The sequence below is a fragment of the Nipponia nippon genome, unplaced genomic scaffold (assembly GCF_047370975.1).
Source record: "Nipponia nippon isolate SJK-2023a ecotype South Korea unplaced genomic scaffold, ASM4737097v1 scaffold_70, whole genome shotgun sequence".
Lineage (NCBI taxonomy): Eukaryota > Metazoa > Chordata > Aves > Pelecaniformes > Threskiornithidae > Nipponia > Nipponia nippon.
In genome coordinates this window covers 1-22,690 of record NW_028262392.1, presented here as the reverse complement: position 1 = coordinate 22,690, position 22,690 = coordinate 1, and positions in this window count along the sequence as shown.

The window sequence follows — 22,690 nt, the reverse complement described above, 5'->3', positions numbered from 1 at the left end:
CTGTGGATGCCCCCTCCCTGGAAGTGTTCAAGGCCAGCTTGGATGGGACTTTGAGCAACCTGATGGAGTGGAAGGTATCCCTGTCCATGGCAGGGGACTTGGAACTAGATGATCTTTAAGGTCCCTTCCAACCCCAACCATTCTGTGATTCTGTGATTCTATGAAATGGAGGCCGTAGGGGGGATAAAGACAAGGACTTGCTCTGACAGGTGTAGACCTGGTGGGAAGACCCCAATCGAATTTCTCATTTCTAGTCTCGCTTATATCTTCTCTCTGTTGTGGAAACCGCTCCAAGAAAATGACTGAACCCCAGAGGAGGCTGCAAGAACAGAGCTAAATGGAGATCACTCTTTGTTTCTCCAGGTGCACTGATTTGAAAACTGGAGAAAGGGCTTCTTCCTCACCAGCACCATCATATGCCCGTCCCTTCCTCAGTCAGTGGGGGGCCGACAGCAAACAGGCGTGCTCTGTGGGACCACAGGGTCTGCCTCATCGGACTAAGGTAACTCTGGGGAGGTGGGTCAGGGCAGCAGGTGGACAGTGGATTTCTTTCTGGGATCTTGGCATTGCTCTCTTTTCCCTCCCACACTGCAGCTTTCTTCACAGCCCCAACACTGCTCCCTCTCAAAGCATCCCACTTGTCTGCCTTTGGCCCTTCTGCCTTTGCAGCCCTCCAGGAGAGCCTTTGGGAGGCCCTTAGCTGTCCCCTCCCACAGCTTCTGGGCTTGCCTCACTCTTCTGCTCCTTTCAGGACGAAAGGGCAGGACCTTTTCACAGCTCTCTTTGCAGGACGTGGCGCTGGGCATGGAGGACTCTGCAGAGGACAGCAGCTCCTCTGCAACAGCCAGCAAGAGCCAGCTCACCTGGGCAGCTGCACGGGAGGCATCTGCAGGCTGGACGGGCTTCATCTGGCCAGGCAGGCTCAACATTGCCTCCTACATTGGCTCCTGCTTGCATCGCTTCTTCTGTGGCTGCATAAGGCTGGTGTCCGGAAGGAAAGCTGCGTGCCCGCTCTGCTCTCAACCATGTGAGCATGTGCTGCACACCATGCGAGAAGACAGCAACAAAGAGGAGCATGGATTCAGCCCTTCTTCCCACTGCCAGAAGAGTGGTGCCAAGGAGAGGGCCCGGAGCAGATCCCCGCAGTGGGGAAAAGATCTCCGCAGCTGGTGCATGGACACCACGGACTATGACCACTCAGCAGGGAGGAGGAGGAGGACAACCGGTCCTCCAAGGTGTGACTGCACTCCCAGGGATGACACAGCTGCAGGGCCCTCCAACGGCAGCTCCCAGTCGGCTCCTGCACCCAGTGCTGCTCGGGAGCAAACCCTGCCAGTGCAGAGAGAACAGAGCAGATCCCTGCAGCAGGGCTATGATCTCCACAGCCAGTTTGTGGAGATCACGGACTATGACAGCTCAGAAAGGGGGAGGAGGAGGTGGAGAACAAGTCCTCCATGTCGTGACCAAGCCCCAAGGGATGACACAGCTCCAGGGCCCTCCAACACCAGCTCCAAGTGGGCTCCTGCACGCAGGGCTGCTCGGGACCAAACCCTGCTGAGGCAGAGAGAGCGGAGCAGATCCCCACAGCGGGGCTATGATGTCTGCAGCCAGTTTCTGGACACCACAGATTATGATGCCTCAGCAGGGAGAAGGAGGAGGAGGGTTTCAGTGCCCCAGAGAAGCATGCCAGACAAAGACTCGGGGCGCTGCGGCAGTGACGGGGACAGATTGTGACCCTGGCTGAAGAAGGAGCACAGCATCTTTCTTCTGCTGTGCCAGAGAAGAGGAGCAGCAGAAGAAAAAGGAGGAAGAGAAAACGAGGAAGCACCAAAAGTGCCCCCAGCAGGGACCAAGCTGCACAAAAGGCACCAGCAGCCCACCCTGTCCCCCCTCCCAGTGCTGCCTCTGGCCAGGAAGAGCTCAGAGAGACCTTCCAGAGACTCGGACAGCTCTGCCGGCTAGCCTGCCTGCCCACAGGTCCCTCGAGGAAGAGCTTTAAGCCCTGGTCAGCTCTTGGGATCGCCTTGCAAAAACAACACTCACTCGGTACCCACACTCAGAAAAGCCAAAGCCAGAATTAAAAACACTTGTTGGCCTTGCATATGTAATTCCTGGGGTGTTTTCTTCTCTGTAGGTTTTGGGGCAATTGGAGGAAATGCCCAGTGTGGGAGGTTTATGTCTTGGGACGAAAGCGAGTGGGACTGAAACGGGCTGAACGGCCGGGCCCTGAGGGTGCTGCTCAGTGGCACCAAGCCTAGTGCAAGGCCAGTAACCAGGGGTGTCTCCCAGGGGTCAAGACTGGGTCTGATCCTGTTTATCATCTTCCTTAATTAATGTTCTGGAGGATGGGGCAGAGTGCACCCTTGGCAAGCTGACTGATGACACCAGTCTGGGAGCAGCGGCACTTAGGCCAGGGGGTCGTGCTGGTGTCCCGAGGGACCTGGGCAGGCTGCAGAGACGGGCTGACAGAGACCTCATGCCCAGACCAGAAAGGGGACGTGCAAAGGGTGCTGTGCGGGTGACGAGCAGCGGCACAGGCTGCCCAGGGAGACTGTGGAGTCTCCATCCCTGGCGATGTTCCACGGCCCTCTGGACATGGTCAAGGACAAGCGGCTGCAGGAGGCCCTGCTTGAGCAGGGGGGTTGGACCCGGTGACTTCGTCCTCCAGCTGACCTCCCGGCCAGCCTCAAGCAGCCGCTGATTCTGTGAAATGGACGCCTGGAAGAGGACCCAGCCACCAACGCTGTCACCCTCAGGTGGCCATCGACAGCTCCACCAGCAAGCTGCAGCCCTGGAGAGGAGCCCAGGGCGGAGCAGGCTCCTGGCAGGCCCTGCGGCCCCTGGAGAGGAGCCCAGGCAGCAGCAGGTTCTCTGGCCGGAGCTGCGGCCCGTGGGGCCCAGGCAGGAGCAGGGGAATGGCGTGAGGAGGAAGGGGCGGCAGAGCCGAGGCGCTGTGGGCTGCCCGCAGCCCCATTCCCCGTCCCCCTGCACCGCTGGGAGGGGAGAGGGGGCCGAGGAGTCGGGAAGGAGGAGTGAGGCTGAGCCTGGGAAGGGCGGGGCTGGGGGAAGCTCTTTGGGTTGGGGTTTGGTGCTGCTCTCCTGCTGCCTTTTCCCTTGGCACCAAACTGCATCAGCCTGGCCCCGCTCAGGCCCCGCTCGCCCCTGAGGGGGCGCAGGCGGCTCTGGGAGGAGAGGCCCGGGCTGCTCCCGCCCACCCAGCCAGAGCCGCGCCATTGGCCACAGCTGAGCCAATCAGCAGAGCCGGTGTTGGCCTCTCAGGGCCAGGCGACCTGGGGCGGGGCCGCAGGGGCCAGAGGCCGAGCGTCCTGAGGAGAATGGGGGCAGAGTGGGGCCGGGGGCAGGCGGGGGGGCCCCGCTCAGCAGCCGAAACCAGTTCCCACCAGTGCAGCCCTGGCTGAGGACAGCCCTGGTGAGAGCAGCACAAACCCCTTTCCCTTTTCCCAGCCTCCCTGGCTGCCGGCTGCAGCCGAGGCAGAGGCCGGGCAGGGGAGGGCTCATCCTGCCAGCGCTGCTGATGGCGGCAGAGGAGAGAGCGGCCTGGTCCTGCTGAGCGCAGGGTCGCTCTCCCGCCTGGGCTGCCCCTCGGCCCGGCGCTGCATCTCAGGACCAAGGGTCTGTATGGTTGTTGGTGTTGCTTTCAGGCAGGGTTGTTCCTCCACCCCATCCTCCCTTCCCCCTCCCTGCCCCGGCCAATATTCGCTGGAACCGTGCTGGCAGAAGGCCCCGGTTCCTGTTAAGGTCATTTACAGGGAATAATTTAAAGGCAATTTGATGAGGCTGGCAATTCCAACTGCTCCAGGTACACAGGAGCTTTAAATGGGCAGTTGCCTGCCGGTGACCTTTCATATGCCTTTCTTCCTAGGTTCATTCATTTCACTCCCACCAAAACCAAAGCCCCGGCTTACACATGGAAAGGGGCAAAACCCGCCGTGGGAGACAGCTGCTCTCCAGGTCCTCATTGCTGTCTGGAGCCCTCCGTGACCAGGGATGGGCAGTGTGTGCCTCCAGTGTATCCCACCTCTGGATGTGCCAGGGCAAACACCAAGCTCACAGCTGGCCCAAGTGAGTAACAGTTCTCCAGCCATTCGTTCAGACAAGACAAACAGCCTTTCTTTTTTGCCCTGTGTCAGTATGCCTTGTAGAAAGGCAACCTCCTTAGAGGCAGCTTGTACTTAGCAGATGGATACAGAGTGTGTTTTATTGTTTGTGAAACTTTATCCGGCTTTTCTTTACTTGCAAATAGGAAAAATTCTTCTGTGCCTGTGTGCAGCCAGTTCTCGAAGGAGAGCAGGTGGGAGATGGTGCACAGGACCTGTAGCATCCAGCTACGGAGATGAGTGCAGAAGTCTGATGCAAGGAACAGTGATGCAAGTCCCAGGTGGCCAATGACAGAAAAGGGGACGTTTGGGAGGTGAGGAGCAAAGTTGTCCATACAGTGTCAGACCTCAAGGGACTGCTTTTCCGACCTGTCCAGACCTCCCGAGCGGACACTCACCTCTTCTTTAACCTCAGAATTAATAAAAAATATCCTTTAAAACAAAATTCATTTTTATTAGATGCACTTTGAAATCTTTCGCCTTAACTACCCTAGGAAACCTCTCTAATGAGCTGTACAAGTCGTGAAGACTTGGAGAAAATCACAGGAAGAGACAGGGCTCGTTAGGGCTTTCTGTATTTTAATGAGCCCCATGGTGTAGTTGGGGCTGAGGCCTTGAACCTCAGATACCGAGAGGAGATTGAACAAACTGCTCAAGAAGTCCAAGTCAGAAGCTGAACCCAAAGTATCTGGAAGCATTAATGGGCCCCATGAGGACCATTACTGACAAAGCCTCCCCAGGGACTCTTTAGAGCAGGTAATTGGAGGCCATGATTGCAGGTAGGCAAAGGCTCTGTGCAGGCAGCTGTAATGCTGAGCAAACCCTTTGGTTTCTTCTGTGAAGCAGAAAGGCCAAGCCCTCATCCGCAGGCCCTGGGAAGGCAGATCCTGTCCCTCCCGCATGGCTCAGGGCTCCTCCTGGGGGCAGTGGGGTGTGAGGGTGAGCAATGCCAAGTGTAGGAAAACTGTACACCACCTCCCGGCCTCCCCAGGCAGGGCTGAGGAGAAACAAAGGCCAGAGCCTCAAAACAGCTTTTGCCTGGTAGGCCTCGGTGCCAGAGGCAGCTGCCAGAGCCAAGAGGACAAAGACCTCGGTCCTGTTGGGCCTTTCAGCCTTGCTAGAGCCCTTGGCCATCTCTGCTGCAGGCTGTCCTACGCTGTCCCATGCCTGCACCTCTTTCCCTTCAGGCTCTTGACATCCATCTTGCTGTCCCACCTAGCTCTCAGCCCAGCATTTCTATAGCTTCACTGATGGCTCTCCACCCTTGCTGGCTTTCCCTTGAAACACAAAGCCATGGGCTGATCCAGACTCCCTCTGGGTCACCTCTTGCACCACAAGGCTACCCTTTCAGTGACATTTCTTTTTCCTCACATCTAGTCTGAACCTTCCAAGCTGCACTTTGTGGAGGCTTCCTTCTCTTCCCACTACCAGGAAAAGCTCCATCACCTCTGAGGCCACCCTTCAAGCAGCTGCACGCTACTACTATAGTGCCCTGAGCCTCCACTTCACCAGGAGAAAGAAGTCCAGGTCCTTCAGCCTCTCCACACAGGCCCCATCCCCCATCCTGGCAGATGTCCCTTGGGGCCGCTCCAGGTCTCCCACTCTTCCAGACGAGGGAACCCACACTCGGACACACTACTCCAGATGTGGCCACACCAGTGCTGAGTGAAGGGGGACGATAACACCCTGGTCTGGGTGGCCACAGTCCTCCTAATGCAGCCCTGTATGCAGCTGGCCTTAGTCACTGTTGGTAGTGTTTGCTCTATCAAATGGCATTTGAAATGATACCTCACAGAGTCTGCGTGCCTTTCTTACAGGGGACGTGACAAACCAGGACCTCCAGGTGCAAAACAACAACCAAGTCACGTGCCTGCTGCTGCCTACCAGGTTCTCAGGCAGAAGTGATGTCCTAGTCAACAGCCCAGCCCTGTGTCTGCTGATGGCCAATGACCCAAAGAGACCGGAGATTCCAGTGTCCTCACACTCCCCTTCATGGCCATGTGCCTCCTACTGGCCTATGAGCTTCTCAGACATCACTGATGTCATCATAATAGCCCAACCCATCAGCCGCCTTCTGGCCTACCAACTGACCAGACAAAAGTAACCTCACCATGATCTTCCAAGCCACGTGCCTGCTGCTGGCCTTTCAGCTTCTCCAGCGGACACAACCAAGCCATGTACCTGCTGCTGTCCCCTCAGGTGCTCAGGTGGAAGGGATGTGACAACCCCTACCCAAGCCCTCTTCCTGCATGGGCCTACCAGGTACTTAGAGAAAATGATTCCCACAGTCAGCTTGCCAGCCACGTGCCTTCTGCTGGCCTCCTAGGGACACTGGCAAATGGGAGCCTAAAAGTACGTGTCCCCGCCATGAGGCAAGGGCTGAGCTATCAGCTACTGCAGAAAGAAGTGACCTCCCAGTCCCGTTCCCAGCCATGTTCCTGCTGCCGCCCTACCAACTCCAGAGACAGAAGTGACCTCACAGCCACCTTCACAGCCTTGTGCCTCCTGCTGACCCATGAGATCCTGAAGCACAGCGGACCTCACCATAGCATTCCCACCCATCTCCTCCTTGTGGCCTATGAGCTGATCAGATACAGGTCACCTCACATTCCTCTTCCAGTGCCGTGCGACTGTTCTGGGACCTCGCGATCGCTGCCCTGTTCAAGGGGCCAAACAGAGGAAGTTAGGGTTAGGAGGGGTTGAAGGTGAGGGGGCTGGAGCACAGGAATGAGGGCTTTGGGGCTTAGGTGTTCAGGTTAGGGCTTCGAGATCAGAGCTCACCTTTCAGTGCTGGGGATTGGGCAAAGGCTTAGGGAGCGGCCTTGCTGTTCTTCTGTTCACCTAGAAATTTAGAAGACATCAGAGCAACTACCTTCGCTGCTTCTACTGCAAAGCTGTTCTTGAGAACAGGAAATCCTCTTCCGACTTGAGCGTGTGCTTTTTTAGCAGTTAGTTCCCTGTAAGCAGAAGAGAACTGGAGCTGGTCAGCCCAGCACTGCCTCAAATGACCCAGGCTGGGCAGTCCATCCTGAGCTGCCACAGCAGGGCTTCAGGGCCCGCAGGTCCCGTTGCCTCATCAGAGCACAGGGACACATTCTACATGGGAATCTGAGAATAAAGGACTCGGCAGCCCCTTTGCATGGGAAAGAGGGGTGACAGGGTGAGATGCTCGCGGGCAGAGGTGGTTGGGGGGTAACCCGGAGGGCAGGAGCAGCAGGAGGAACGCGAGCCTGCTGCTCTACCTGCCATGGCAGTTGGGCAGTGTGGGGTTGGTTTGGGGCAAACAGCATTCTGAGGGGTCCGTCCCCATGGCGATCATTCCGCCAGCATCTGCTTCAGCCAGCCTTGCAATGCTTTGATTTTTCATACCACAACAACTTCCCACCTCCATGATTTTCCATCCTGCTGATGAGTTCCTGCCCTCAGTGTTGGTTTCCCAGCCCCACGATGGTTCCCCGTCCCAGTGACGGTTTCCCATCCCAATGGTGGTTTGCTATCCCAATGGTCTCCCATCCCAAGCATGATGTTTTGGGGGAGGCAAATTTCCTGTCCACGGGGAAGGGATGGGGCCAGCACCAGTGGCCCTGTGATGCCAACACATGTGTGCTGTCCCATCCTGCCCTGGTGGTGGGGATGGGGGTTTGGGGCACTTTTGGGTTGTTTTTGTCCTCCCCTCTGTGCCCTGGGGGCAACTGCCGCTCCCAGCTGTGGTGGAACCGGTGCCAGCATTGGTACCGTTCAGCCATGATGGGGAGCTGTCATGAAAATTTGGCAAGTGGGCTATCCTGACTAAGGAGAGAAGCTGGGACGCAGGGTATAGCATTACAAGAGGAATTCTTGCATTCGTGCGCATGAGCCGTCCCATTCAAACTGGGGCACCACAAATGCGGTTTTACAGATGCTTCTTATGCTTTTCAAGCGTTCGGGTCCAATGCACTTTGACCAATCTCTGCTAAACACACACACAGGCTGCTGTTTTGCAAAGCAACTCTAATTCTGTGGCGTCATCATCCATCTGCTTCTTTGCTGATCTTGGCATCCCTGGAGTTGGTCTGGCTGCAGATCCTGATCTCTGATGGCAGATAAGGGGAGGGTTTCACAGAGGTGTCGGAGGGGCTGGGATGCTGGCGTGAGCTGGGTCATCCAGGGGCATCCTTTCTTCTTCAGGGTGGGGGCTGTCCTTCTCCTCCTTGCAGTGAGCTGGGGGCCTTTGGTCCTGCTGACTGAACCATGACTGTGCAGTATACAACGTCAACTAGATGTGTATCTGTCTATCTTCAGGAACTCGATCCAATTTCATACTCTCATGACTAATTGCTGCAATAGTTAGGGCATGAGATTTTCCTAGAAGAGCCCCTGGGGTGTCCCTTTGTGGGGGTCCCCGGGAGGTACTTGTGGGGGTTGCTCGTAGATGGTTGGGAGATGCAGGTACTGGGGGCGATGGTAGCAGTGTGGCGTGGGGATGCTGTTCCTGAGGACACCGGTTTTAGCCTGCGGTGGGGATGCCGACGGTGGGGCTGTCAGGAGCAGGACAGGGCAGAGATACCAGGGGTGTTGGTACCAGGCCGGGGTGGGGATGCTGCTTCCAGGGCACCACCGCAAGGTGGTGCCGCCTTTCATAGGGGTGGCCGCCTTTCACCAGGGAACAAAATGGAGGGACAAGGAGCACTAGTTCAGAGCTGGCCTGTGGCTGTATCTTGAGGGGAAGATAAAATTCATTGGAAATGAACCTGTAAGAGACCAGGTGCTTTCTCCACAAGTCTCACAGACACAGTCCTGTACCTGGGAAGAGTGGAGAAGAAACCCTCAGCAACCCAAATGTGGCAGCCAAAGCTGGGAACAGGCACGCTTACAGCCCTGGGCAGGTTTTTCTTCATCCAGCTGGTGCAGCTCAGGGAGGAGGTGGGAGCTTTGCTGGCAGATGAGCAGCCCTTCGTCAGCAGTGCATGGGGAAGCCTGGGGGCTGCTGGCTGTGCGAGGTGCCCGGGCCGTGGCAGCTGTGTGGTCTCGAGGGGACACGCCCGCGTGCGCGCCCATGTCACAAAGGGGCAGTGATGCAGCACCCACCCGGCGCTTGTGACCTCACCTGGCCAGGGCTTGAAATGCTGAAGAGCAGGCCAGCAAAAGCTAGTTGGGCTGAGCTGGCCTTCGGGATAACTCAGCTCCTTCCATTGCTACTTGCGTGCCCACTTTTTTCCAACCATTTATCGTTTCCTGCCCACTTCTCCTCAACTTCCATCCTCGTTCAAAGGTAATTATGATTTGACTTTCAGGACACAGCATAGGGTAGGTAGATAGAGGAGAAAAGTATAGGCTGGTGTGTGCCTTCCGCGCTCTAGGCTGAGCTATTACACCTTTCTAGGCTGGCCAGATATGGGCTATGGGTAGAGTTCCTCTTTGCTAATTCTTATATTTCTTTGCCATATCCCAGGAGAGGTAAGTAGCGGGGTGGCAGTGTAGTCTGAGGCGTTGGGCTCAGCCTGGAATGACAAGAAGCCCACCCTGACTGATGGGGTAGGAAGGGAGACAGAAAAGGAGGACGGCAAAGGCAGCCGTTGAAGTAGCGGCCGAAAGCCGGTCACTGCTGTGTACAAGGTGGGAAAGTGTGGGCTGGAGAGCCAGAGGGCTCTGCTGCTAACGCTGGCCACAGGTAAGCAGCCGGTCCCCTTTAGAGAAGGTGACACGCAACGCAGTCTATCAAAAGGGCCTTGGTAATTGCTGTCAGTTGGAGTCCTGTGACAGGGACAGCAGGGCCATCAGCCTGCAGCTCTGCAGCACTTACAAGTACCACTGAAACACTTCTGATGGCAGACGTTGATCTATGGGTTTCGTTTGGAATTGTTTTCAATCATTTTCTTGAACTACGATTATTTCTTTGCAATCAGGTGACAGGACTGGTGCTGATCTCTTTCTGGAGCGCGTCCTGACATCCTTTGTCATCCAAAGCTTTCCGCTCTGTTCCTGAGAGGAGCGATGGCCGCAATGGGGAATGACTCCTGTGAGTAAGGGCTTCACCATTGGACTTTGTGAATCCCCAAAGGCGACGGACGTGGCTGCTGCTCCATCCCTGACTGTGGATGTGCTGACAACCTAGAGTGAATTCTGGGGCGTTTCCTGGTAGCAGCCAGGCTCACCCAGGAGTTTTTGATTAGACACAGGAAAATGAGTTTTGTCCCTCCTCTGCCACGATGTACAAGACTCTGAAAGATGACATTGCTCGTACTGACATCAGTAGGGTTACCTTCTGGGCTAGGGACTTGCTTGTTTTCATGAAGTCACTATCAGGAAAAGGGAAGACTTGACCTGATAATCCAATTCAAGGCTCTAGAGGGAAAGGAAGGTAGCCCGAAGCACAGAAATCAGAGTGTGGCTTTCTTGGAGTTTTGGCAAAGGAAGCAGGGCAACAGACTCTTTTCCAAAACTGCTTCTTGACCAGTCATTGTCAATGGCAGTGTTAGGCTTCCCCCAGTGTTTCTGTGTTGGAGGTTAGAGCTGCTTGTCCTGGGGGCTCCTGTACAGAGCTTGACTTTTAAACGATGCTTTTGTGCAACCACATCGTCTCCTCTCTTTTCAAATGTCATTTCCCTGCAGCCACTGCCGAGGGAATGGCTCTGCCGCAAAGGATCCTCTTTCCCCCGGAGAAGCTTTGCATGGATTGGCAGCAAAGACAGAGAGCTGGAGCAGGACTCCACAACCTGGGCAATACGTGCTACCTCAACTCCGTCCTGCAGTGCCTGACGTACACACCCCCTCTCGCCAACTACCTGCTCTCTCGGGAGCACAGCCGCTCGTGTCAGTACTTTTATCAACAGCTCCTTGCAAATCTGGTGGGCTCTTCCCAAGGATTCCCAGCATCTGGAATTTGATTGAGGAGAAAAGCAGCCCTCCTCTCTCAATCCCCCGAGTTGGTGTTCTTTGAACACGCAAGCCTAGAAGCCCCTTGTCCTATCTCGGTGTATTCATCTTCAGAGAGGCACCTCTTTCTAGCCCCCGCTCTCGGTCCCTATTCCTGCAAGTTAAACTCTCTTTGCTTCTTGCACAGAAAACTTTTGTCAGTTCAGCATCCCTCTGAAGAAAGTTTTCTATGCACTACAATGTCCCAGTGGGCCATTGGCACCTTGGGAGAAGAGGAGCGGGGGCTGTTCTTGTAACTTCAGGATCTCCATTAGGTTTCCCACCGCTCTGGAGATCCTGCTAACCCGAGACGCTTCCCTCCCTCCCTTCCTCTTCAGGTCACCAGCAAGGCTTCTGCATGATGTGCAGAATGGAAGCACATGTTAACAAGGTCCTGCATTCCTCAGCCAGTGCCATCCAGCCTTGGAGTGTTGTCAATGTCCTCACACGTGAGTCATTTCAGGTGCTTTTACAGGTTTCCTTCCCTTCCTGCGGGGGACAACTCCTAACTTCTTCTTTCTTAGGAATAGGAGAACATTTCCAGCATGGCATGCAGGAAGACGCCCACGAGTTCTTACGCTGCACTGTCGATGCCATGCAGAGAGCTTGTCTGAGTGGAAGCAACGAGTAAGCACAAACAAATTCCCTTTTCAATGCTCCTGAGGCCTTTGGACTCCTTGGTGTACTCCCATCAAGGAAACCCTACCGCCAGGGTTTTCAGACAAAGCAAACCTCCTGGAGGAGATCACTCTCTGCCCTACTTCTGAGCTCCCTGCCTTACCCTTTCTTTCCAGCTTGGATGTCTCTTCTCAAGCAACTACCATCGTCCACCAAATATTTGGGGGCATGCTGAGATCCAGAGGTACTTTTCCATGACTATCGCTCTGCTTGGAATTGTCTGTGTCCTTCTGTCTGCCTGTGATAAACAGCTGATCGTGTGACTGGCGTAGCAGGTATGGAGGCCGTAAACCGGCACAGTCAGTCGACTTCCCCTGTCGCTGAGCATTTTGATTTGCCTTCCAGTCACGTGCTTGAGCTGCAAAGCCGTTTCCGATTCCTACGAGGCCTTCCTGGATCTTCCTTTGGATATAAATGTAAGAGGGTTTGTAAGACATCCCAAGGCCCCCGTAGCTTTCCAGAATAAACACAGGTGGTGTAAAACCATATACTGCAAAGCCAAGAGAAGAGAGCTTGGTGGTGGGTGGGGAGTGGAATGGACTGTGTCCTTCTGGGGAGGCCATGGCAGTGGTCTCCCTGTAGGTGCTGGCTTTAAGCGGGACAAGCACACATTATCCTCCCTGCACCCTTGATGGACTCTCCTCCTTCTTCCCTTTGCCCTCCCTCAACACCCCTCTGGCTCCCAGGCTGATGGGTTGTGTTGTTTTCATTCTGATGACCCTGCACCCCATCAGTAGCTGAACTGAGTGGTGCCACAGAGAGGTCGCTTTGATAGCCCTGGGCATTCCTGGGAAATGAGGAAATGTTCAGCATAATACCCTCTTTCTGCCTCCTTCTGGACACTGCTTGTGGGTTCACAGTGGGTCTCCTCAGCCTCAGCTACCTGCGCCTTCTTGGCAGCTCTTAGCCAAGTGTTTGGGCGAGGGCGTTTCCCCGAGCTCAGTGCTCTCCTTTCTCCCTCCTCCAGGCAGCCTCCTCTGTCACCGCAGCTCTGGAGGACTTTGTGAAACCCGAGCAGCTGGATGGGGAAAACTGCTTTAAATGTAGCAAGTAAGATGATTACTAACGCCATATTCATGCTAGATCCTTCCTGAAGGTGCTGCATGTCATCGTGCAGAAGTCCTCTTTTCATGGAGGTTTAATGCCCAGTAATGGGCAGCAGCTGTTGTTTAATCTGGTACTTATGGTTCTGAATAGCCTTAAAACAGCGTCAGGATGTGTGAGACAGGAAAGCTTGTCTTGCTTTCTGGCGGGGAAAAAGGGTGCCCTTCAGCATCTGGCTCTGTGCTTGGTTTCAAGGTGTGACAAGATGGTTGCCGCCTCCAAGAGGTTTACAATCCATCGCGTGCCCAAGGTTCTCACCGTGTGTCTGAAAAGGTTTGAACATCTCACCGGCAGGAAGATCAGCAAGGTGTGTACGCAATTGGAGTGCAACTTTCTCTTCCTGGAGCGGGAGGTGTCCCAAAGCAGTATGCTCTTTCACAAGCCATTCATGTTGGGTTCTTCGTGTTCCCTTCTGGGGAGACGAGAGTTCCCGTGGGAAGACAAGCATGGACTCTGCTCCGACGGAGCTGCTTTGGCCAAGAACAGTTTCCTGCCACCCAAACCATGACATGTTGAAGGCTCGTCCATGTACTAGCTCAGGATCATTTCTGAGCCCTCTTGGTCTCTCTGTAGGTGGTGGAGTATCCCGAGTACTTGGATCTTTGGCCATACACATCTCGGACAGCAGGAGAACCGCTCCTCTACGCCTTATATGCTGTCCTGGTACATAGCGGTGGCAGCTGTCATGCAGGACACTATTTCTGCTACACCAAGGTGAAGAGCAACTTCCTTCCTAGCAGGGGAAAAAATGTGTGCTGGGGAAGGCAAACTTTCACAGCAGTGTTACTGGCAGCCAAGGTTCTGGGGGAGAAGGTCTCCTTACCGGCTGCGTTGGAGTTGTTTTGGCGTGCTCTTGGTTCGGTAGTTTTCTGCCTGTGTTATCACTGAGAAACCAGGCAGTTCCTCTCCAGCTATCGATGCCTTTCTTTGCAGGCCAGCGATGGACTGTGGTACAAGATGAACGATGCGTCTGTGGAGGGTTCTGACATCAACACCGTTCTCAGGCAGCAAGCCTATCTACTGTTTTATGTCAGGTAATAACCAGTGCTAAAATGTGTTTCGAATACGTTTCCTTCTCCTGGCTTTGCTCTTTTTCTTCTCATCCTCCTGAGTGTTTCTCTTTTGGTCCTAGGAGACAGTTCCTACCTGCATCATTCAGTGCTGTCAAGTCTGAACTACCTCACCTCTGTCCTTACTTTTCCTTGCCGGGCTTTCGGCTCCTGCCCTGCTGTAAAGTGCTCCTTGTCTGCTCTCTGAAGCTGGCTAATGTAGAGAAGAGTACTTAAAGGGGGCCTCCAGGAAAGATGGGGAGGGACTCTTTATCAGGGAGTGTAGTGACAGGACGAGGGGTAAGGGTTTTAAACTGAACGAGGGAAGATGTAAATTAGGTATTAGGGAGAAATTCTTTACGGTGAGGGTGGTGAGACACTGGAAGAGGTTGCCCAGAGAAGCTGTGGATGCCCCCTCCCTGGAAGTGTTCAAGGCCAGCTTGGATGGGACTTTGAGCAACCTGATGGAGTGGAAGGTATCCCTGCCCATGGCAGGGGACTTGGAACTAGATGATCTTTAAGGTCCCTTCCAACCCCAACCATTCTGTGATTCTGTGATTCTATGAAATGGAGGCCGTAGGGGGGATAAAGACAAGGACTTGCTCTGACAGGTGTAGACCTGGTGGGAAGACCCCAATCGAATTTCTCATTTCTAGTCTCGCTTATATCTTCTCTCTGTTGTGGAAACCGCTCCAAGAAAATGACTGAACCCCAGAGGAGGCTGCAAGAACAGACCTAAATGGAGATCACTCTTTGTTTCTCCAGGTGCACTGATTTGAAAACTGGAGAAAGGGCTTCTTCCTCACCAGCACCATCATATGCCCGTCCCTTCCTCAGTCAGTGGGGGGCCGACAGCAAACAGGCGTGCTCTGTGGGACCACAGGGTCTGCCTCATCGGACTAAGGTAACTCTGGGGAGGTGGGTCAGGGCAGCAGGTGGACAGTGGATTTCTTTCTGGGATCTTGGCATTGCTCTCTTTTCCCTCCCACACTGCAGCTTTCTTCACAGCCCCAACACTGCTCCCTCTCAAAGCATCCCACTTGTCTGCCTTTGGCCCTTCTGCCTTTGCAGCCCTCCAGGAGAGCCTTTGGGAGGCCCTTAGCTGTCCCCTCCCACAGCTTCTGGGCTTGCCTCACTCTTCTGCTCCTTTCAGGACGAAAGGGCAGGACCTTTTCACAGCTCTCTTTGCAGGACGTGGCGCTGGGCATGGAGGACTCTGCAGAGGACAGCAGCTCCTCTGCAACAGCCAGCAAGAGCCAGCTCACCTGGGCAGCTGCACGGGAGGCATCTGCAGGCTGGACGGGCTTCATCTGGCCAGGCAGGCTCAACATTGCCTCCTACATTGGCTCCTGCTTGCATCGCTTCTTCTGTGGCTGCATAAGGCTGGTGTCCGGAAGGAAAGCTGCGTGCCCGCTCTGCTCTCAACCATGTGAGCATGTGCTGCACACCATGCGAGAAGACAGCAACAAAGAGGAGCATGGATTCAGCCCTTCTTCCCACTGCCAGAAGAGTGGTGCCAAGGAGAGGGCCCGGAGCAGATCCCCGCAGTGGGGAAAAGATCTCCGCAGCTGGTGCATGGACACCACGGACTATGACCACTCAGCAGGGAGGAGGAGGAGGACAACCGGTCCTCCAAGGTGTGACTGCACTCCCAGGGATGACACAGCTGCAGGGCCCTCCAACGGCAGCTCCCAGTCGGCTCCTGCACCCAGTGCTGCTCGGGAGCAAACCCTGCCAGTGCAGAGAGAACAGAGCAGATCCCTGCAGCAGGGCTATGATCTCCACAGCCAGTTTGTGGAGATCACGGACTATGACAGCTCAGAAAGGGGGAGGAGGAGGTGGAGAACAAGTCCTCCATGTCGTGACCAAGCCCCAAGGGATGACACAGCTCCAGGGCCCTCCAACACCAGCTCCAAGTGGGCTCCTGCACGCAGGGCTGCTCGGGACCAAACCCTGCTGAGGCAGAGAGAGCGGAGCAGATCCCCACAGCGGGGCTATGATGTCTGCAGCCAGTTTCTGGACACCACAGATTATGATGCCTCAGCAGGGAGAAGGAGGAGGAGGGTTTCAGTGCCCCAGAGAAGCATGCCAGACAAAGACTCGGGGCGCTGCGGCAGTGACGGGGACAGATTGTGACCCTGGCTGAAGAAGGAGCACAGCATCTTTCTTCTGCTGTGCCAGAGAAGAGGAGCAGCAGAAGAAAAAGGAGGAAGAGAAAACGAGGAAGCACCAAAAGTGCCCCCAGCAGGGACCAAGCTGCACAAAAGGCACCAGCAGCCCACCCTGTCCCCCCTCCCAGTGCTGCCTCTGGCCAGGAAGAGCTCAGAGAGACCTTCCAGAGACTCGGACAGCTCTGCCGGCTAGCCTGCCTGCCCACAGGTCCCTCGAGGAAGAGCTTTAAGCCCTGGTCAGCTCTTGGGATCGCCTTGCAAAAACAACACTCACTCGGTACCCACACTCAGAAAAGCCAAAGCCAGAATTAAAAACACTTGTTGGCCTTGCATATGTAATTCCTGGGGTGTTTTCTTCTCTGTAGGTTTTGGGGCAATTGGAGGAAATGCCCAGTGTGGGAGGTTTATGTCTTGGGACGAAAGCGAGTGGGACTGAAACGGGCTGAACGGCCGGGCCCTGAGGGTGCTGCTCAGTGGCACCAAGCCTAGTGCAAGGCCAGTAACCAGGGGTGTCTCCCAGGGGTCAAGACTGGGTCTGATCCTGTTTATCATCTTCCTTAATTAATGTTCTGGAGGATGGGGCAGAGTGCACCCTTGGCAAGCTGACTGATGACACCAGTCTGGGAGCAGCGGCACTTAGGCCAGGGGGTCGTGCTGGTGTCCCGAGGGACCTGGGCAGGCTGCAGAGACGGGCTGACAGAGACCTCATGCCCAGACCAGAAAGGGGACGTGCAAAGGGTGCTGTGCGGGTGACGAGCAGCGGCACAGGCTGCCCAGGGAGACTGTGGAGTCTCCATCCCTGGCGATGTTCCACGGCCCTCTGGACATGGTCAAGGACAAGCGGCTGCAGGAGGCCCTGCTTGAGCAGGGGGTTGGACCCGGTGACTTCGTCCTCCAGCTGACCTCCCGGCCAGCCTCAAGCAGCCGCTGATTCTGTGAAATGGACGCCTGGAAGAGGACCCAGCCACCAACGCTGTCACCCTCAGGTGGCCATCGACAGCTCCACCAGCAAGCTGCAGCCCTGGAGAGGAGCCCAGGGCGGAGCAGGCTCCTGGCAGGCCCTGCGGCCCCTGGAGAGGAGCCCAGGCAGCAGCAGGTTCTCTGGCCGGAGCTGCGGCCCGTGGGGCCCAGGCAGGAGCAGGGGAATGGCGTGAGGAGGAAGGGGCGGCAGAGCCGAGGCGCTGTGGGCTGCCCGCAGCCCCATTCCCCGTCCCCCTGCACCGCTGGGAGGGGAGAGGGGGCCGAGGAGTCGGGAAGGAGGAGTGAGGCTGAGCCTGGGAAGGGCGGGGCTGGGGGAAGCTCTTTGGGTTGGGGTTTGGTGCTGCTCTCCGGCTGCCTTTTCCCTTGGCACCAAACTGCATCAGCCTGGCCCCGCTCAGGCCCCGCTCGCCCCTGAGGGGGCGCAGGCGGCTCTGGGAGGAGAGGCCCGGGCTGCTCCCGCCCACCCAGCCAGAGCCGCGCCATTGGCCACAGCTGAGCCAATCAGCAGAGCCGGTGTTGGCCTCTCAGGGCCAGGCGACCTGGGGCGGGGCCGCAGGGGCCAGAGGCCGAGCGTCCTGAGGAGAATGGGGGCAGAGTGGGGCCGGGGGCAGGCGGGGGGGCCCCGCTCAGCAGCCGAAACCAGTTCCCACCAGTGCAGCCCTGGCTGAGGACAGCCCTGGTGAGAGCAGCACAAACCCCTTTCCCTTTTCCCAGCCTCCCTGGCTGCCGGCTGCAGCCGAGGCAGAGGCCGGGCAGGGGAGGGCTCATCCTGCCAGCGCTGCTGATGGCGGCAGAGGAGAGAGCGGCCTGGTCCTGCTGAGCGCAGGGTCGCTCTCCCGCCTGGGCTGCCCCTCGGCCCGGCGCTGCATCTCAGGACCAAGGGTCTGCATGGTTGTTGGTGTTGCTTTCAGGCAGGGTTGTTCCTCCACCCCATCCTCCCTTCCCCCTCCCTGCCCCGGCCAATATTCGCTGGAACCGTGCTGGCAGAAGGCCCCGGTTCCTGTTAAGGTCATTTACAGGGAATAATTTAAAGGCAATTTGATGAGGCTGGCAATTCCAACTGCTCCAGGTACACAGGAGCTTTAAATGGGCAGTTGCCTGCCGGTGACCTTTCATATGCCTTTCTTCCTAGGTTCATTCATTTCACTCCCACCAAAACCAAAGCCCCGGCTTACACATGGAAAGGGGCAAAACCCGCCGTGGGAGACAGCTGCTCTCCAGGTCCTCATTGCTGTCTGGAGCCCTCCGTGACCAGGGATGGGCAGTGTGTGCCTCCAGTGTATCCCACCTCTGGATGTGCCAGGGCAAACACCAAGCTCACAGCTGGCCCAAGTGAGTAACAGTTCTCCAGCCATTCGTTCAGACAAGACAAACAGCCTTTCTTTTTGCCCTGTGTCAGTATGCCTTGTAGAAAGGCAACCTCCTTAGAGGCAGCTTGTACTTAGCAGATGGATACAGAGTGTGTTTTATTGTTTGTGAAACTTTATCCGGCTTTTCTTTACTTGCAAATAGGAAAAATTCTTCTGTGCCTGTGTGCAGCCAGTTCTCGAAGGAGAGCAGGTGGGAGATGGTGCACAGGACCTGTAGCATCCAGCTACGGAGATGAGTGCAGAAGTCTGATGCAAGGAACAGTGATGCAAGTCCCAGGTGGCCAATGACAGAAAAGGGGACGTTTGGGAGGTGAGGAGCAAAGTTGTCCATACAGTGTCAGACCTCAAGGGACTGCTTTTCCGACCTGTCCAGACCTCCCGAGCGGACACTCACCTCTTCTTTAACCTCAGAATTAATAAAAAATATCCTTTAAAACAAAATTCATTTTTATTAGATGCACTTTGAAATCTTTCGCCTTAACTACCCTAGGAAACCTCTCTAATGAGCTGTACAAGTCGTGAAGACTTGGAGAAAATCACAGGAAGAGACAGGGCTCGTTAGGGCTTTCTGTATTTTAATGAGCCCCATGGTGTAGTTGGGGCTGAGGCCTTGAACCTCAGATACCGAGAGGAGATTGAACAAACTGCTCAAGAAGTCCAAGTCAGAAGCTGAACCCAAAGTATCTGGAAGCATTAATGGGCCCCATGAGGACCATTACTGACAAAGCCTCCCCAGGGACTCTTTAGAGCAGGTAATTGGAGGCCATGATTGCAGGTAGGCAAAGGCTCTGTGCAGGCAGCTGTAATGCTGAGCAAACCCTTTGGTTTCTTCTGTGAAGCAGAAAGGCCAAGCCCTCATCCGCAGGCCCTGGGAAGGCAGATCCTGTCCCTCCCGCATGGCTCAGGGCTCCTCCTGGGGGCAGTGGGGTGTGAGGGTGAGCAATGCCAAGTGTAGGAAAACTGTACACCACCTCCCGGCCTCCCCAGGCAGGGCTGAGGAGAAACAAAGGCCAGAGCCTCAAAACAGCTTTTGCCTGGTAGGCCTCGGTGCCAGAGGCAGCTGCCAGAGCCAAGAGGACAAAGACCTCGGTCCTGTTGGGCCTTTCAGCCTTGCTAGAGCCCTTGGCCATCTCTGCTGCAGGCTGTCCTACGCTGTCCCATGCCTGCACCTCTTTCCCTTCAGGCTCTTGACATCCATCTTGCTGTCCCACCTAGCTCTCAGCCCAGCATTTCTATAGCTTCACTGATGGCTCTCCACCCTTGCTGGCTTTCCCTTGAAACACAAAGCCATGGGCTGATCCAGACTCCCTCTGGGTCACCTCTTGCACCACAAGGCTACCCTTTCAGTGACATTTCTTTTTCCTCACATCTAGTCTGAACCTTCCAAGCTGCACTTTGTGGAGGCTTCCTTCTCTTCCCACTACCAGGAAAAGCTCCATCACCTCTGAGGCCACCCTTCAAGCAGCTGCACGCTACTACTATAGTGCCCTGAGCCTCCACTTCACCAGGAGAAAGAAGTCCAGGTCCTTCAGCCTCTCCACACAGGCCCCATCCCCCATCCTGGCAGATGTCCCTTGGGGCCGCTCCAGGTCTCCCACTCTTCCAGACGAGGGAACCCACACTCGGACACACTACTCCAGATGTGGCCACACCAGTGCTGAGTGAAGGGGGACGATAACACCCTGGTCTGGGTGGCCACAGTCCTCCTAATGCAGCCCTGTATGCAGCTGGCCTTAGTCACTGTTGGTAGTGTTTGCTCTATCAAATGGCATTTGAAATGATACCTCACAGAGTCTGCGTGCCTTTCTTACAGGGGACGTGACAAACCAGGACCTCCAGGTGCAAAACAACAACCAAGTCACGTGCCTGCTGCTGCCTACCAGGTTCTCAGGCAGAAGTGATGTCCTAGTCAACAGCCCAGCCCTGTGTCTGCTGATGGCCAATGACCCAAAGAGACCGGAGATTCCAGTGTCCTCACACTCCCCTTCATGGCCATGTGCCTCCTACTGGCCTATGAGCTTCTCAGACATCACTGATGTCATCATAATAGCCCAACCCATCAGCCGCCTTCTGGCCTACCAACTGACCAGACAAAAGTAACCTCACCATGATCTTCCAAGCCACGTGCCTGCTGCTGGCCTTTCAGCTTCTCCAGCGGACACAACCAAGCCATGTACCTGCTGCTGTCCCCTCAGGTGCTCAGGTGGAAGGGATGTGACAACCCCTACCCAAGCCCTCTTCCTGCATGGGCCTACCAGGTACTTAGAGAAAATGATTCCCACAGTCAGCTTGCCAGCCACGTGCCTTCTGCTGGCCTCCTAGGGACACTGGCAAATGGGAGCCTAAAAGTACGTGTCCCCGCCATGAGGCAAGGGCTGAGCTATCAGCTACTGCAGAAAGAAGTGACCTCCCAGTCCCGTTCCCAGCCATGTTCCTGCTGCCGCCCTACCAACTCCAGAGACAGAAGTGACCTCACAGCCACCTTCACAGCCTTGTGCCTCCTGCTGACCCATGAGATCCTGAAGCACAGCGGACCTCACCATAGCATTCCCACCCATCTCCTCCTTGTGGCCTATGAGCTGATCAGATACAGGTCACCTCACATTCCTCTTCCAGTGCCGTGCGACTGTTCTGGGACCTCGCGATCGCTGCCCTGTTCAAGGGGCCAAACAGAGGAAGTTAGGGTTAGGAGGGGTTGAAGGTGAGGGGGCTGGAGCACAGGAATGAGGGCTTTGGGGCTTAGGTGTTCAGGTTAGGGCTTCGAGATCAGAGCTCACCTTTCAGTGCTGGGGATTGGGCAAAGGCTTAGGGAGCGGCCTTGCTGTTCTTCTGTTCACCTAGAAATTTAGAAGACATCAGAGCAACTACCTTCGCTGCTTCTACTGCAAAGCTGTTCTTGAGAACAGGAAATCCTCTTCCGACTTGAGCGTGTGCTTTTTTAGCAGTTAGTTCCCTGTAAGCAGAAGAGAACTGGAGCTGGTCAGCCCAGCACTGCCTCAAATGACCCAGGCTGGGCAGTCCATCCTGAGCTGCCACAGCAGGGCTTCAGGGCCCGCAGGTCCCGTTGCCTCATCAGAGCACAGGGACACATTCTACATGGGAATCTGAGAATAAAGGACTCGGCAGCCCCTTTGCATGGGAAAGAGGGGTGACAGGGTGAGATGCTCGCGGGCAGAGGTGGTTGGGGGGTAACCCGGAGGGCAGGAGCAGCAGGAGGAACGCGAGCCTGCTGCTCTACCTGCCATGGCAGTTGGGCAGTGTGGGGTTGGTTTGGGGCAAACAGCATTCTGAGGGGTCCGTCCCCATGGCGATCATTCCGCCAGCATCTGCTTCAGCCAGCCTTGCAATGCTTTGATTTTTCATACCACAACAACTTCCCACCTCCATGATTTTCCATCCTGCTGATGAGTTCCTGCCCTCAGTGTTGGTTTCCCAGCCCCACGATGGTTCCCCGTCCCAGTGACGGTTTCCCATCCCAATGGTGGTTTGCTATCCCAATGGTCTCCCATCCCAAGCATGATGTTTTGGGGGAGGCAAATTTCCTGTCCACGGGGAAGGGATGGGGCCAGCACCAGTGGCCCTGTGATGCCAACACATGTGTGCTGTCCCATCCTGCCCTGGTGGTGGGGATGGGGGTTTGGGGCACTTTTGGGTTGTTTTTGTCCTCCCCTCTGTGCCCTGGGGGGCAACTGCCGCTCCCAGCTGTGGTGGAACCGGTGCCAGCATTGGTACCGTTCAGCCATGATGGGGAGCTGTCATGAAAATTTGGCAAGTGGGCTATCCTGACTAAGGAGAGAAGCTGGGACGCAGGGTATAGCATTACAAGAGGAATTCTTGCATTCGTGCGCATGAGCCGTCCCATTCAAACTGGGGCACCACAAATGCGGTTTTACAGATGCTTCTTATGCTTTTCAAGCGTTCGGGTCCAATGCACTTTGACCAATCTCTGCTAAACACACACACAGGCTGCTGTTTTGCAAAGCAACTCTAATTCTGTGGCGTCATCATCCATCTGCTTCTTTGCTGATCTTGGCATCCCTGGAGTTGGTCTGGCTGCAGATCCTGATCTCTGATGGCAGATAAGGGGAGGGTTTCACAGAGGTGTCGGAGGGGCTGGGATGCTGGCGTGAGCTGGGTCATCCAGGGGCATCCTTTCTTCTTCAGGGTGGGGGCTGTCCTTCTCCTCCTTGCAGTGAGCTGGGGGCCTTTGGTCCTGCTGACTGAACCATGACTGTGCAGTATACAACGTCAACTAGATGTGTATCTGTCTATCTTCAGGAACTCGATCCAATTTCATACTCTCATGACTAATTGCTGCAATAGTT